The sequence below is a fragment of the Crassostrea angulata genome, chromosome 2 (assembly GCF_025612915.1).
Source record: "Crassostrea angulata isolate pt1a10 chromosome 2, ASM2561291v2, whole genome shotgun sequence".
In the NCBI taxonomy this organism is placed as follows: Eukaryota; Metazoa; Mollusca; class Bivalvia; order Ostreida; family Ostreidae; genus Magallana; species Magallana angulata.
Genome location: NC_069112.1, coordinates 31,178,821 through 31,192,345, shown reverse-complemented (window position 1 = coordinate 31,192,345; position 13,525 = coordinate 31,178,821). Strand labels below are relative to the sequence as shown.

Genomic DNA, 13,525 nt, shown 5'->3' with positions numbered 1-13,525 from the left:
TATTGTTTCAATAAACTGCTTCCAAATTGTTGATCTATAAGTGAAAGTCTGTTTCTTGTACACTTTCTTTCCCTTTGCATTTCTTGGAGCCTTGGGGTTGTTGGGCCGGTGTACAGATGTAAACTCCCTGTCTACATTCTCGTTCCAGTGACACACAGCAAGATTAGAACGAAATCTGTACTGGTCATCTCCAAATGAAATTCTCTTGTCTTGAAAAATGTTCATAACATTGTTGAAACTTTCAACATAAAATGTGTCTTTTCCAAGAACATAATCCTGGGGATATTTGTATATTACACACTCTTTGATAGTTTTATCAAGCAACTTTTTGGCGTGCTTGCTTGTCAAAACTATCCGTGATGGCTCATAATTTGGATCCATCTTGCACCTAGATGCAGGGTGACATTTGCTGTGATTATTCTCATAATGTGGAATGATGTTGTCCATGTACTCTTGTAATTTGACAGGATCTTCTTCACAATGTCGAATAGCCCAGTGAACATGGGTTGCTATCGGCTCTGTTTTGTCGATGAGTTGTTCACTCCATGTCCATCCTTCAGATTTTTTCGTACCTGCAGATATGTTGTTTATGGACTTTTTCAGGGATTTCACTGCATGCCAAAGATCATTTTGGTTTGTTGCTTCCCTAGTATCTTTGACAAATTTGTTTATGCTTAGATTTCGGTCATGTGAGTGTACTTTGATTGAAACCTCTTGTTTCGAAGGTGGTCATATATTTTTACAGTGCCAAATTTTTCGTGTCGCTGAGATACCGGGTCCTGGGCTTTTGTTACATGAACACAGTCAATAACTTTGAGAGAATTTTCCCCAATTGCGACAACAGAAGTATCCTTCGCATTTTTGCGCCATCCATGTCTTGCATCTGTAACAATATTTATTCCATCTAACTCCTCATAAGTGCCAATCTCTGCATAGAGAGCATCCTGAGTGGAATCTTTATACACCTGCTCAGCCACCTCTTTGTAGTTTTGGAAGAAAAACTTTCTTCGTTGCTTTTTGATGCACCCTATTCCAGCGCCATTAGAAAATCTTGTATAATGGGAGGGTAGCATTCCACTACAGAGATATCCATGATTGACTCGATGGTTTACAAGATATTCATTGTTTGGCAGGTAAGGAGATGAAGACCAAAGATATCCATGACTCTAATCAACGTTGCACTAAAACCGAATGGAAATGACATGACCTTTCATTGTTTTCTTCAAAACTGTAAGCTAACCATTACAAAGTTTAGAATGAGCAGCAGAAAGTTGGCTTAAATTGGAAATTGATGATTCTGCTGCAACAAAAATTTGCTGGTCTGTGTCCTTCTTCTTGGTCTGAACATAAGAAGGTGGGAAAACATTTTCTCTGTCATTCCTTGCAGTGTCATCATGATTTTCAATCCAGAATGTCAAGAGTTCATTCATAATTACACCATTGGTTGCAGGTTTGTTTCTCGCTGCGGTCAACACATTTATTCATTGTTTTCATACTGTCCTGAATAGATTTTTTAAATTCAGCATAACCTTGAATTTCAATTGTAAAGTTTGGTAATTTCTTTGTCTGGTTAGTCGCCATCTTCACATTCCAAGAAACTGATTAATACTAAAAGTTATATGCAAAATTTGAAACCCTACTGTGGAGGTAATGGAGGGGTGGAGGTAATAAAAAAAAAATCCAAATTTAACAATGGATAATAAAGATAATTGAATAAAAGCTACGAGTTTTCCCTTCATCATGATACTTTTTATTTGTAATTTTTTTTAGGGGGGGGGGGGGTGGAAGTGCCAGTTTTCAGTTTCAAAAATCCAATGAATTGACGCTGAGACTCCACTTTTACCTCTCAAATGTCCCATGAGTAAGCCTTTTGCTATCTTTATGACTTCATGCAGAGAGGCCAGTTTTCGCGCCTTTGCATCAATTAGAGACTTGTGTTCTGTAAACAGTGCTAACACTGCTCGAGTATAAACAATTCAAAAAAATCCAGGATAATGCAAATTGAAGGGATTAACCGACAGCTAAACAGAATTACGAATTTGCATTTGTGCAAGAAGAGAAAACAAGATATCTGTGAGCCAATGCTCACTAGTGATACCCCCGCTTTGATGTGAATATGCAAAATAAACAAAGTACTCATTTAACAGGAAGTTGACGTCCGATTGATACAAAAATATATCCCACAATATGGCATGCCAAAACAAATAGTGTATTAAATTTTCAAGCATCTGCGATAAATAGTTGCTGAGAAATCTTTGACGAAAATTTGTTTGAAAATTTTAGTTAAAAAATAAGCAAAGTCGTCATTTAACAGGAAGTTGACGTCCGATTGGTACAAAAATATATCCCACGATATAGCATGCTTTAACAAACACTGTGTAAAAATTTCAAGCATCTGCGATAAATAGTTGCTGAGATAAATGCGACAAAATTTTTTGTTACGGACAGACAGACGGACGGACGGACAGACAGACAGACACACAAGGGTAAAACAGTATACCCCCTCTCCTTCGGAGCGGGGGTATAATTATTATTCAAGGATTTATGTGATTGGGAATTCCAGTTACGGTACATAAGGATGAGTGTGATGGCGGTAAAATGGCTGGGGTCAACTGTAATCTGGAAAGCAGTAAAAAGTGCAAACACACTCTATTAGACAATGGAAAATGAAGATGAAAATGGGGATGTTGACAGTCCTGATTAATGAATTGAGGAGTGTAGGAGTTTTAACAGACTTTGTACATGTTGTAAATGCATGTATATCATGCTTATTTGTGACACTTAATTTAACGTAAAATTAATCACCAAGATTAATTAGATTTATTTGTCATGGTCATAAACAGTATTATCAGATTCATTGTGGATTAACTGTTCAACTTCAACACATGTTTACATTGAGGTAAGGCAATTCTTTTATCTGCATGAGGGTTACTCTCGTCTGGGTGGGAACTATATATAAGCTATGAGTCAGCATCCGGTGTAAACAATAACAAAGTTTGTTCCGCCTCTTCCTGTCAATCGTTTGGACATAATTCAAAATTTAACTCTGCTTCAGTTTTTCAATTCAAAAATAAAAACTAATTAAAAACTAGTAGGCTAATTGTTCTCGAACAATTAGAGGTCTTTCCACCTTAATATATTTAATGAATTGCTAGATTGCTCAAAAAAGGTATACAAAAAATTATTATACCTATGATTCATGTTGTACTATAAAATGGGAAAACCACAAAGCCATGAAATGATAAATGATTTTTAAAGAGATATATTTTTTTTTATTTTCAAGCCATTTCTTTAAGAATTCCATGTTGTATATATCGTAAACATTTTTTAATTTACTTTTCTGAATTGTTTTCCACTTACTATGAGCAAAACTGAGCCAAGTGAATATTCTTTACACAATCATATAAACAGTAAACCTAACAATAGAAGAGAGTGTTCTGGAGGCTAGCTGTCTTTGTACAAAATGAATGGGTTGACTGTAAAAACAAGTTCCACTTGAGTAACCACAGGACTTGATGTGATACCTGGCTGACTCAATTGAATACCTTATTGCGCAATCCGGCAAGCTATTGAAACCCTTACTATAATTCTATATTTCAAATGATATGAAAATTCATTAATTAACAGACTTCTAAATTACATTGACCTTTGACCGTTATGTCATTTTGTTCGGCCAAGGTAGACGCTTCTATTCCAAGTGGTCCGAACTCTCTATGATAGATAGTAAAAAAGTTGGAAGTGATTTTATTGAAGTTTCAATACTTTCAGGGGCAATAACTGCTATAAGAGGGGCTAAGATCCGTTCCGTATGAATAGATTGAAGAACCCTCTGAGTGTACTGAAGACAATGGCAAAAGTTCCATATCTCTATTTCTAATGGTTTCAAAGGAGTAGCGATAACAAGCATTTCGTACAAAAGGGGCTATAACTCTGTAATTATTCAAAGGTATGAGCCAAGGGGCTATATTTTAAAATGGCTTAAGATGTCCTACTACATCCATAAAAAAGTTTTTCTCTACCACCCTAAACAAAAGAGATATAAAAACTCATTAATTAACAGCTTCTCAAATGATCTTGACCTTTGACCTTTATGTCATTTTGTTCGGCCAAGGTAGACGCTTCCATCCCAAGTGGTCCGAAGTCTCTATAATAAATAATAAAAAAGTTGGAAGTGATTTTATTGAAGTTTCAATACTTTCAGGGACAATAACCGCTATAAGAGGGGCTAAGATCCGTTCCGTATGAATAGATTGAAGAACCCTCTGAGTGTACTGAAGACATTGGTAAAAGTTCCAAATCTCTATCTCTTATGGTTTCAGAGGAGTAGCGATAACAAGCATTTCCTTCTCAAAGGGCAATATCTTTGAAAGTTCTGGGAGTTCTTTGACACAGGGTCAATTGGTACCATAACTTTTAATGAGCAATTACATAAAGTTTAAATTGTTTGGATATCTCTAATAATAAAAAAGTCACCCAGAGCTAAATAGAAAAAAAGAAGAAGAAGAAGAAACTAGTAGACTAATTGTTCTCGAACAATTAGAGGTCTTTCCACCTCATTGTGTTTTATGTTTAAAATAGGATTGCTTCAATAGAAAAAAGTATTTTTTAATCTGCGTTACTTCAGAAAAAAGTGTCAAAAGATTAAGTAAGCAATGTTTTATTGCTTGACCTTGACCTTTGACCTTTATGTCAGTTTGATCGGACAAGGTAGACGCTTTAATACCAAGTGGTCCGATGTATCTATGATTATTGATTCAAAAGTTATTTGTGTTTTTTCTATTGCTCGAAACTTTCAGGGGCAATAACTGCTAGAAATAGACCTTGGACCCGTTCGGTATGAATAGGTTAAAGCGTCTAAGTGTACTGAATACATTAGTAAAAGTTTCAAGTCTCTATCTCTAACAGTTAATGAGGAGTAGCGATAACAAGCATTTTGTACAATAGGGGCAACTACTCTAGAATTGTTTAACGATAAGGGTCAAAGGATTATATTTTGAAATGTCTTATGATGTCCTACTACATCCATGAAAAAGTTTTTCTCTACCACACTAAACAAAAGAGATATATAAACTCATTAATTAGAAGATATCCAAATGACTTTGACCTTTAAACTTTATGTCATTTTGTTCGGCCAAGGTAGACGCTTCCATCCCAAGTGGTCCGAAGTTTCTATGACAAATAATAAAAAAGTTGGAAGTGATTTTATAGAAATGTTAACACTTTCAGGGGCAATAACTACTAGAAGGGGGGCTCAGATCCTTTCGGTATGAATAGTTTGAAGAATTCTCAAAGTGTACTGAAGACATTGGTAAAAGTTCCAAGTCTCTATCTCTTATGGTTTCAGAGGAGTAGCGATAACAAGCATTTCGTACACAAGGGCAATAACTTTGTAAGTTCTGGGAGTTTTCAAGCAAAGGGTCATTTGGTACCATAACTTTTCATGACCAATAACATTAAGAATAAATTGTTTCAATATCTCTTGAAATAAAAAAGCTGTCCCAAGGAAAATAGAAAAGAAAAATTATAAGAATAATAAAAAACATAAAGAAAACAAAAGGTCTTTCACCTGAAAGGTGGAAAGACCTAACTAGTAGGCTAGTTGTTCTAGAAGAATTAGAGGTCTTTCCACCTAATATTTTTATTGAATTGCTAGATTGCTCAATAAGGTATAAAAAAAATTAGTATACCTATGATACATGCTGTACTATAAAATGGGAAAACAACGAAGCCATTAATTGATAAATGGTTTTTAAAGAGATTTTTTATTATTATCAAGCCAATACTATAGAAATAGATTTAACTAACAATAGAAGAGAGTGCTCTAGAGGCTAGCTGTCTTTGTACAAAATGAATGGGTTGACTGTAAAAACAAGTTCCACTTGAGTAACCACAGAACTTGATGTGATACCTGGCTGACCCAATTGAATACCTTATTGCGCAATCCAGCAAGCTATTGAAACCCTTACTATAATTCTGTAATTCAAATGAGATGAACATTCGTTAATTAACAGACTTCCAAATGACGTTGACCTTTGACCTTTATGTCATTTTGTTCGGCCAAGGTAGATGCTTTTATTCCAAGTAGTCCGAAGTCTGTACGACTAAAAATAAAAAAGTTGGAAATGATTTTATAAAAATTTAAAAACTTTCAGGGGCAATAACTACTAGAAGGGGGCCTCAGATCCTTTCGGTATGAATAGATTGAAGAACCCTCCAAGTGCACTGAATACATTGGTAAAAGTTCCAAGTCTCTATCTCTTATGGTTTCAGAGGAGTAGCGATAACAAGCATTTCGTACAATAGGGGCTATAACTGTGTAATTATTAAAAAGTATGAGCCAAGGGGCTATATTTTAAATTGTCTTAAGATGTCCTACTAAATCCATAAAAGAGTTTTTCTCTACCACCCTTAACAAAAGAGATATAAAAAGTCATTAATTAACAGCTTCTTAAATGACCTTGACCTTTGACCTTTATGTCATTTTGTTCGGCCAAGGTAGACGCTTCCATCCCAAGTGGTTCGAAGTCTCTATGATAAATAATAAAGAAGTTGGAAGTGATTTTATGAAAATTTAAATACTTTCAGGGGCAATAACTACTACAAGGGGGCCTCAGATCTTTTTGGTACGAATAGATTGAAGAACCCTCTAAGTGTAATGAAGACATTGGTAAAAGTTCCAAATCTCTATCTCTTATGGTTTCAGAGGAGTAGCGATAACAAGCATTTCCTTCTCAAAGGGCAATAACTCTGTAAGTTCTGGGAGTTCTTTGACACAGGGTCAATTGGTACCATAACTTTTAATGAGCAATTACATAAAGTTTAAATTGTTTGGATAACTCTAATAATAAAAAAGTCACCCCGAGCTAAATAGAAAAGAAGAAGAAGAAGAAGAATAAAAAACAAAGAAAACAAGAGGTCTTTCAGCTGAAAGGTGGAAAGACCTAAAAACATAAAGAAAACAAGAGGTCTTTCACCTGAAAGGTGGAAAGACCTAATAAAACAAACACAATAAAATCATATTTCTGTTTCTAAGATTGTGGGTGAGTTGCCTATTGCAGTCTAAATATAACCTAATTGAGAGATATTTCAAATTTAACTCCTGTAATCTGAAAGTGGCAAGAAAAATCATATTCCCCACCATTTCCCCGATTGGCTGCTATTTATACCCAAACCTCGGCCTTTAAGGTGAAGATTTAGTAAAGCGCCAGTTAAAGAGACATGCAGTACAGCTGAAAACACATGTGTGAACAACTTTAGATTTTTACCCATTGTTTTGTTAGGAAATAAGAAATTACGTTCATCGTAACAACTGATATAGATAAAAATCCCTTTCACATACCTAATTAATGTAATTATGAGCTTCCGGAAATTTAAGACTCGTACAAACCGAAATAATCTTATATCGTTTATTTGTACCATGTGGATTTTGATTGACAGTAATTGACACGTGCTGAAAACTACAAGATATTCGCACGACTCCGATCATCGTGGTATACGAGGTAAAAAGGACTCTCTAAACGGAACACTTGATCACTTTCTCGATAATCTATTAATGGTTTTCCAATAGCACCGATCGATAATTCAGCCTCACTGCTAAAAATAGATTAACCCATCATGCACCGCACAGCAGCCATAACAGTTTCGGACAAACAGTGTACACTTGCAGTGGGGTCAGCCAGTTGTTATTATGACAAATTTTTCTTAAAAAGGGGGCCACAAAGCACTGTTGTTATGGGACTTGTAACAGTAATTCTAGATATCCATATAAGGCTGAAATGAAAGACGTGTTTTTCATTCGTTTTCCACAAAAACACAGAGAACCTGAAAAATGTGCACGGTGGGCTAAAGTATGTTGTCGACAGAAATTCACAGCAGAATCTGTGAAAAAAGACACATATATTTGTAGCTTGCATTTTGTTGGAAATGCAGGCCCAACATCTGATCACCCAGATCCAATCCCTGCAACTTCTACAAAATATGAGGTATACAAGCTAATGTGTATGTTTTAATATGCAAAATTATATAAATTATTTTTATTAATATCTTCAGGCAGAAAATTACGCATTAACGTATTACACAAACTAAGCTTATGTTATTTAAAACATAGAGAAATGTTTAAAGAAACCAAGAAGAGCCGTCAGAAGGGAATTAAAATTATCAGAGGAAATAGACATGCTGAGCACAGCCCTGTCTACAAGTTTTACTGATGGCGAAACTGATAACAGTACATGTAACACATACACCGGCCAGGATATAAAGAAACATGAAGCCGCCAGCATACTCTTGTCATTGCAACGGATAATGAACAGGTAATGAAATACAATTGTTTTTTGGCATATAAACTGGTTACACATTTATTATTCCTACAATTAATTAACGATTTTAAATATTATTTTTCAGTCAGAAAAGCAACATTTTAAAAAGAATATTTATGGAAGCTTTTCCATCTGAAATAGAAAGAGGATCCAAAAGAAAGTTTCAGGAAAATTCAACCCAAACTACATCAATGTGCTTAGTCTTAAAAGAACCCATAAGTTTAAAACTTGAAAATCACCAACTGAAATACGAGAATGAAGACCTAAAGATAATCAAAGTACTGAAGTACTGAAAGCCGGGCTCTTTTGGTGTGTCTTTATTACGGGCCGCCGGAAGGCGGTCCGTTATTTGATACACATTTAAATATTGTTACTGCGTTTCTGCGGGACAGTTCTTTTTTAATAGAATTAATACTATGCTTATTTTTATGAATTTAAAGTAAATTTGCAGGTAGAAATATGTTTTATGCCTTTTAGAAAATATCACATATTTTTTGTTTTATTCATAAATGAAAAGTAGGTCATACTTAGTAGATTGTCGTATTTGGCGCGATTTTATCGAGACTATAATCTATTCGGAAAATTTCGGAGTTTGTCATTCTTTTCAAAACAATGCATCAGGATCGGTATGCGGGACATACTAAAGACCTGAAATACTAAAGACCTGAATGTCATTAGATTTTATGTAAATGATGTATTTGAATTTCTATAAGCCGTGTCAAATAAAATGACTCTGCGTGTGTATTTATTATATTCCCATGTAAAATGTGGTAGAAAATATCATGAAATGACATTTATTTTAATCTTATATCATTTATTTACGCAAGAATATGACAGAAATGAAAATTTGAATTGACTGGAAAATTTGAACTTAATTATGAGGTCCCTTGAAATCATATATTAAATTAATGCATTAAGTTTTCATTCAATACTATGCAACAACAAAAAACCCAAAATGGTTAACCGTTTGAAATTCATAATCTCCAAGAGAAAAATGATTTGTTGAACTTTGTATTAGAGTAATGTACAAATCATGCAGTGTGTTCTCCATTACTTCATACTATGGCAATGATCATACAATTTCCGTTAGAAATGCTTTCAGTAACGTAATCGATTCTTTATGATAATAGTTAAATGTTAAACTTCAATCTCAGATGGAGAGAACTAATATAGGCTAGTATTGCTTGCTGTTCAATCCAGATTCATTTATATACTTATATGTATATTTTTGAATAAAATATTTCTTAAACTTACTTCAAAACAAGTTGCTGAAAGTATATTAAAATTTACCATAAAAATTAGTACAACCAACTTTTATTTTCTTCTTTGTGGGGTGTTTTTATTTTAACAATCAATGATTCATTCAACAAATATTTTTGCGGCCCATTTGACGCTTGCGTCAATATGCTTTCTTGTGCATATTGTGTAGTAAAGACTGAAAATCTCTCTCTCTCTCTCTCTCTCTGTCTCTCTCTCTCTGTCTCTCTCTCTCTCATGCTTTTAATGTCGGCAAAGCATCAGAGAGCGACCAAATTTTGTAAGCGGCTATAAACAAAAAATAAGTCTGTCTAGTAGAAGTTAAAAAGTTCAACAGTTGCTGCCTTGAATTTTGCAACAAGCAATATATATCCAATCCCCGTTTCTTCATCGTGCAGCAAAGTAGTTCATGGAAATTCATGCGCATTGTATGAGTTCAAAATGCATAGTAATGTTTTAAAAACACGTTATTAATAAGAAAACTAAAAAAGATAGACAATTCATTCGAAATTTAGAAAAAAGAAACAAAATGCCAACACTTTTGACAAAACGTGGCTCTTTGTGTAACTATTTGGTATAGCGGAAGCTTTACCTTGACGCTGTTTGGTTTTTTGTTCATTTGTGCTATTTATAGTAACATTGGCAATTGGCCTGCCTATAGCCAGGACTCTGCTTTCAGCAGAGCCCGGCTAAAAATTAATCCAATAGCAAAATCAAAAGAACTTAGCATTGTAAACCTCAAAGAAAGTGATAAAGACATGCATTTTTACACTGGACTTTCATATTCCCAATTCCTTTGCCTTTGGAATTTTCTTGGACCAAACACAAGAAATATTTCAGGGGTGAGTAATCCAAGAAAGGCAAGGGAGCAAAGCGGAAGCTCACATCACAGGATGAATTATTATTAACTTTAATACGATTGAGACTGGGCCTTCTCCATGAAGATTTAGATTACAGATTTAGCATTGCAATATCAACTGTTAATAATATTATCACAACATGGATACAGTTTCTTTTTCACTAATTCAATAGACTTTGAAACATCATGTTTCCTTCTCGAAAAAAAAATTCAAAAGCATCTTCCTAAAAGTTTCAGAAAATTTAAAAATGTAAGAGTCATCCTGGATGCCACAGAATTCTTCACCCAAGCTCCAAGAAATTATGAACAACAAGGGAATTTGTATTCGTCTTTCAAAAATTATTGGAAATGCAAAGTCTTGGTTGGGATCACCCAATCTGGAGCTATTTCTTTTATTTCCGATGTCTATGAAAGTTCAATATCTGACAAAGATATTTTTAAGAAAAGTGGGATTTTAAATAAGTTATATGAGGGAGATCTTGTCATGGTGGATCGAGTTTTTAACATACGGGACTTATTGTTGAAAAAAGGTGCATATAGTTATTCCTCCATATCTGGGAGATAGGGCAAACTTAACGCCACAGGAGGAGGCACAGACAAGGACTATTGCCAAGTTGAGGATTCATGTCGAGCGTGTAATTGAGAGGATGAAGAAATTTAAAATATTGAAAAAAAAATTGTCCCATTAAACACTCTGACAACATTCTCACAAACAGTATTTATAGTAGCTAATGCTCGGCAGCCTTCGAGCGATCGTCTGGATTGGCAATCGTCCAAAAATTCATGCTCTGCACCGCCTTTTAAATGCACATAAAAAATAAGTTCCTTGAAGTATTAACGTATTACAAGATTTGTATTCCTTTTATTCAACTAAATTGTGTATAAAAAATCCAACTTTGCCTCCCTGGTTATTGACAACTCATTGCATTAGCATAAATTTGCTTAATCAAGAAATGGCGGATGAATACAATAAGGTGCAATGTAAACATTAACTAAAATATTATTTAAGTTTATCGCTTACATTTTGATTGGAGACCGTGCCCGATAGAAATAAAATTTGATATGTAAATTTCTTTGTTATCGGGCATGGTCTCGAAAATAATTGTAAGCGATAAACTTATCTAGAGATTTTGTTGCAATTAATAAACACGATAATGCACTTGGTTTGGCCGAGCATTTTAGATAGCACGTGTTATGGATTTGTTTGTAAACAACCATAGCATAGGTAATCTTGTTTCAAACGGGAATTGAAATAAATAAAAGTATGTTTTTTTTTTATTATAATTAGGGACACACTGTTAATGTATTCAAATTATGAGCCTGTGGAAACTGTGCAAAGACTTTTTAAAGCAGAAAGAACATGATTTTACTTTAAACTTTGAAATTTCTTCGATTTTTTGTAACCATGATGAGTTATTGTATTATAAACGCATCACTACCTATTTTATAACGAAATATACTGATTATTGTTTTTGAAACAGCACAAAACGTAATTTATTTCCTTCTTTTATTCTAATACTCTGTATTATTAGATATAACTCTGTATTATTAGATATACGACTATTAGTACAGTACAGAAATTCAAATTATTAATTGATATCAATCTATATATAATAACATGTCAGCTCGACGCCTTTGTGGCCGTTCTCTAAAATAGTAAGTGTCACTGAATATGATTTCTGCGGGTAGGATGCATGAACTGTAGCTTTCGAAAAGTAGTGAAACAACTCCTCTCCCTCACTGAAATAACAAATGGCTGTACTGATCTTATACAGTGGTACTTTATAGTGTCCTTCAGTTGTTTAATATTTGCTCTTTCTGGCAAGTTTCTATTAACATCAGTCTTTTTTACATAGAAAAACTGTCTTTTCGTATGTGTATGGTCTTGGTCGACTTCCACTTTTGGCAAACTCAAATTTTCTGGTCAAGTATTTGAGTAGAAAACTTGATCTTCCTCATTCGTGCAGAACGTTAGACACACATCCAATATCAAGTTCGAGTTGTCTCTGTTATTTACACTGTTAACAAGAATAGAATTCCTGGGTCCCCCGCCGGTCAAGCAGTATACTAGTATCGACCAAGGCTGATTTAGGAACTTGACTTCACGAGGATTATAGTGTCTCTGATCTTGAACGGACACTAAATCTCCACAAGTCTTTTACCACAACACAGTCAGTCATTGCATCTGCGTTGGCTCCAAGAGTAGGATAGTGTTGGTTGAGCACCAGACCACTCCATCTAGCTGAAAATGATGGATGGTGTATCTTCGTAATCTCAGAGTACTCTTTAAGGGCTACTCTCTCTTTCATCTTCCCCTACTGGATTGCTGGTGTCTCGATGTTGGACACAAAGTTCAGGATTCCTTTGATGAGGGAAACACTTGGTCTTTACATATTTGTATGGCAAATGTCATAGAACTTTGAAGCCGTCGTCTGCCATTTCTGAACTTGATCCACTTAGTACAAAAAGTTTGCTCTCTAGTCAGTTTCTCAACGTTGTGCGATTCTTTTTGCCTGACATTTGATTGGACAAGAAGCATTGTCGGTAACCCATGATGCTGAACCCCTCAAGGTACAATACATACAATGCTAAATCACATTAAAAGAAATCTCATAAAGTTTACATAAATGTTATTATTTTACAATAATACTGTATTAAGTAAATTTATATATGGGATATGAAATGACTTCAAAAGTTTTGCTCATTTGTACAGGTACTTTAAAAGATTTGCTTACTTGTTTTAATAAAAAATGGTTATACTTTGTAAAATATGTAAAGTACTACAGGAAGGCTAAAAGGTACTGCCGGTATTTTATAAGATAATAGAGTAATAAACAGAAATTCTTTATTACAATGATAACTTTCTAAAACTGTATTTGTTTATACTCTGTCACTTGCGAGAAACAGTTACATTTGAAAATTATGTACTAGTCTAATAGTTCATTATAAATAATAATAAAAATAATGATAACAGTTTGAACTGCCACTAGATCTGGTTGCCACATATATAAACAGTAGAAATAATTGTTCAATATTTGACTACAGGTATGGAAATATACAACCTTTATTCATGAGGGACAACTGGGTTTTTTTA

At 34.3% G+C, this 13,525-nt stretch overlaps 1 pseudogene; it reads left to right on the top strand.

Annotated features, from left to right (window-relative positions):
- Window positions 1–7,703: 7,703 nt before the first annotated feature.
- Window positions 7,704–11,155, top strand: LOC128174193 (uncharacterized; annotated as a pseudogene).
- Window positions 11,156–13,525: the final 2,370 nt, after the last annotated feature.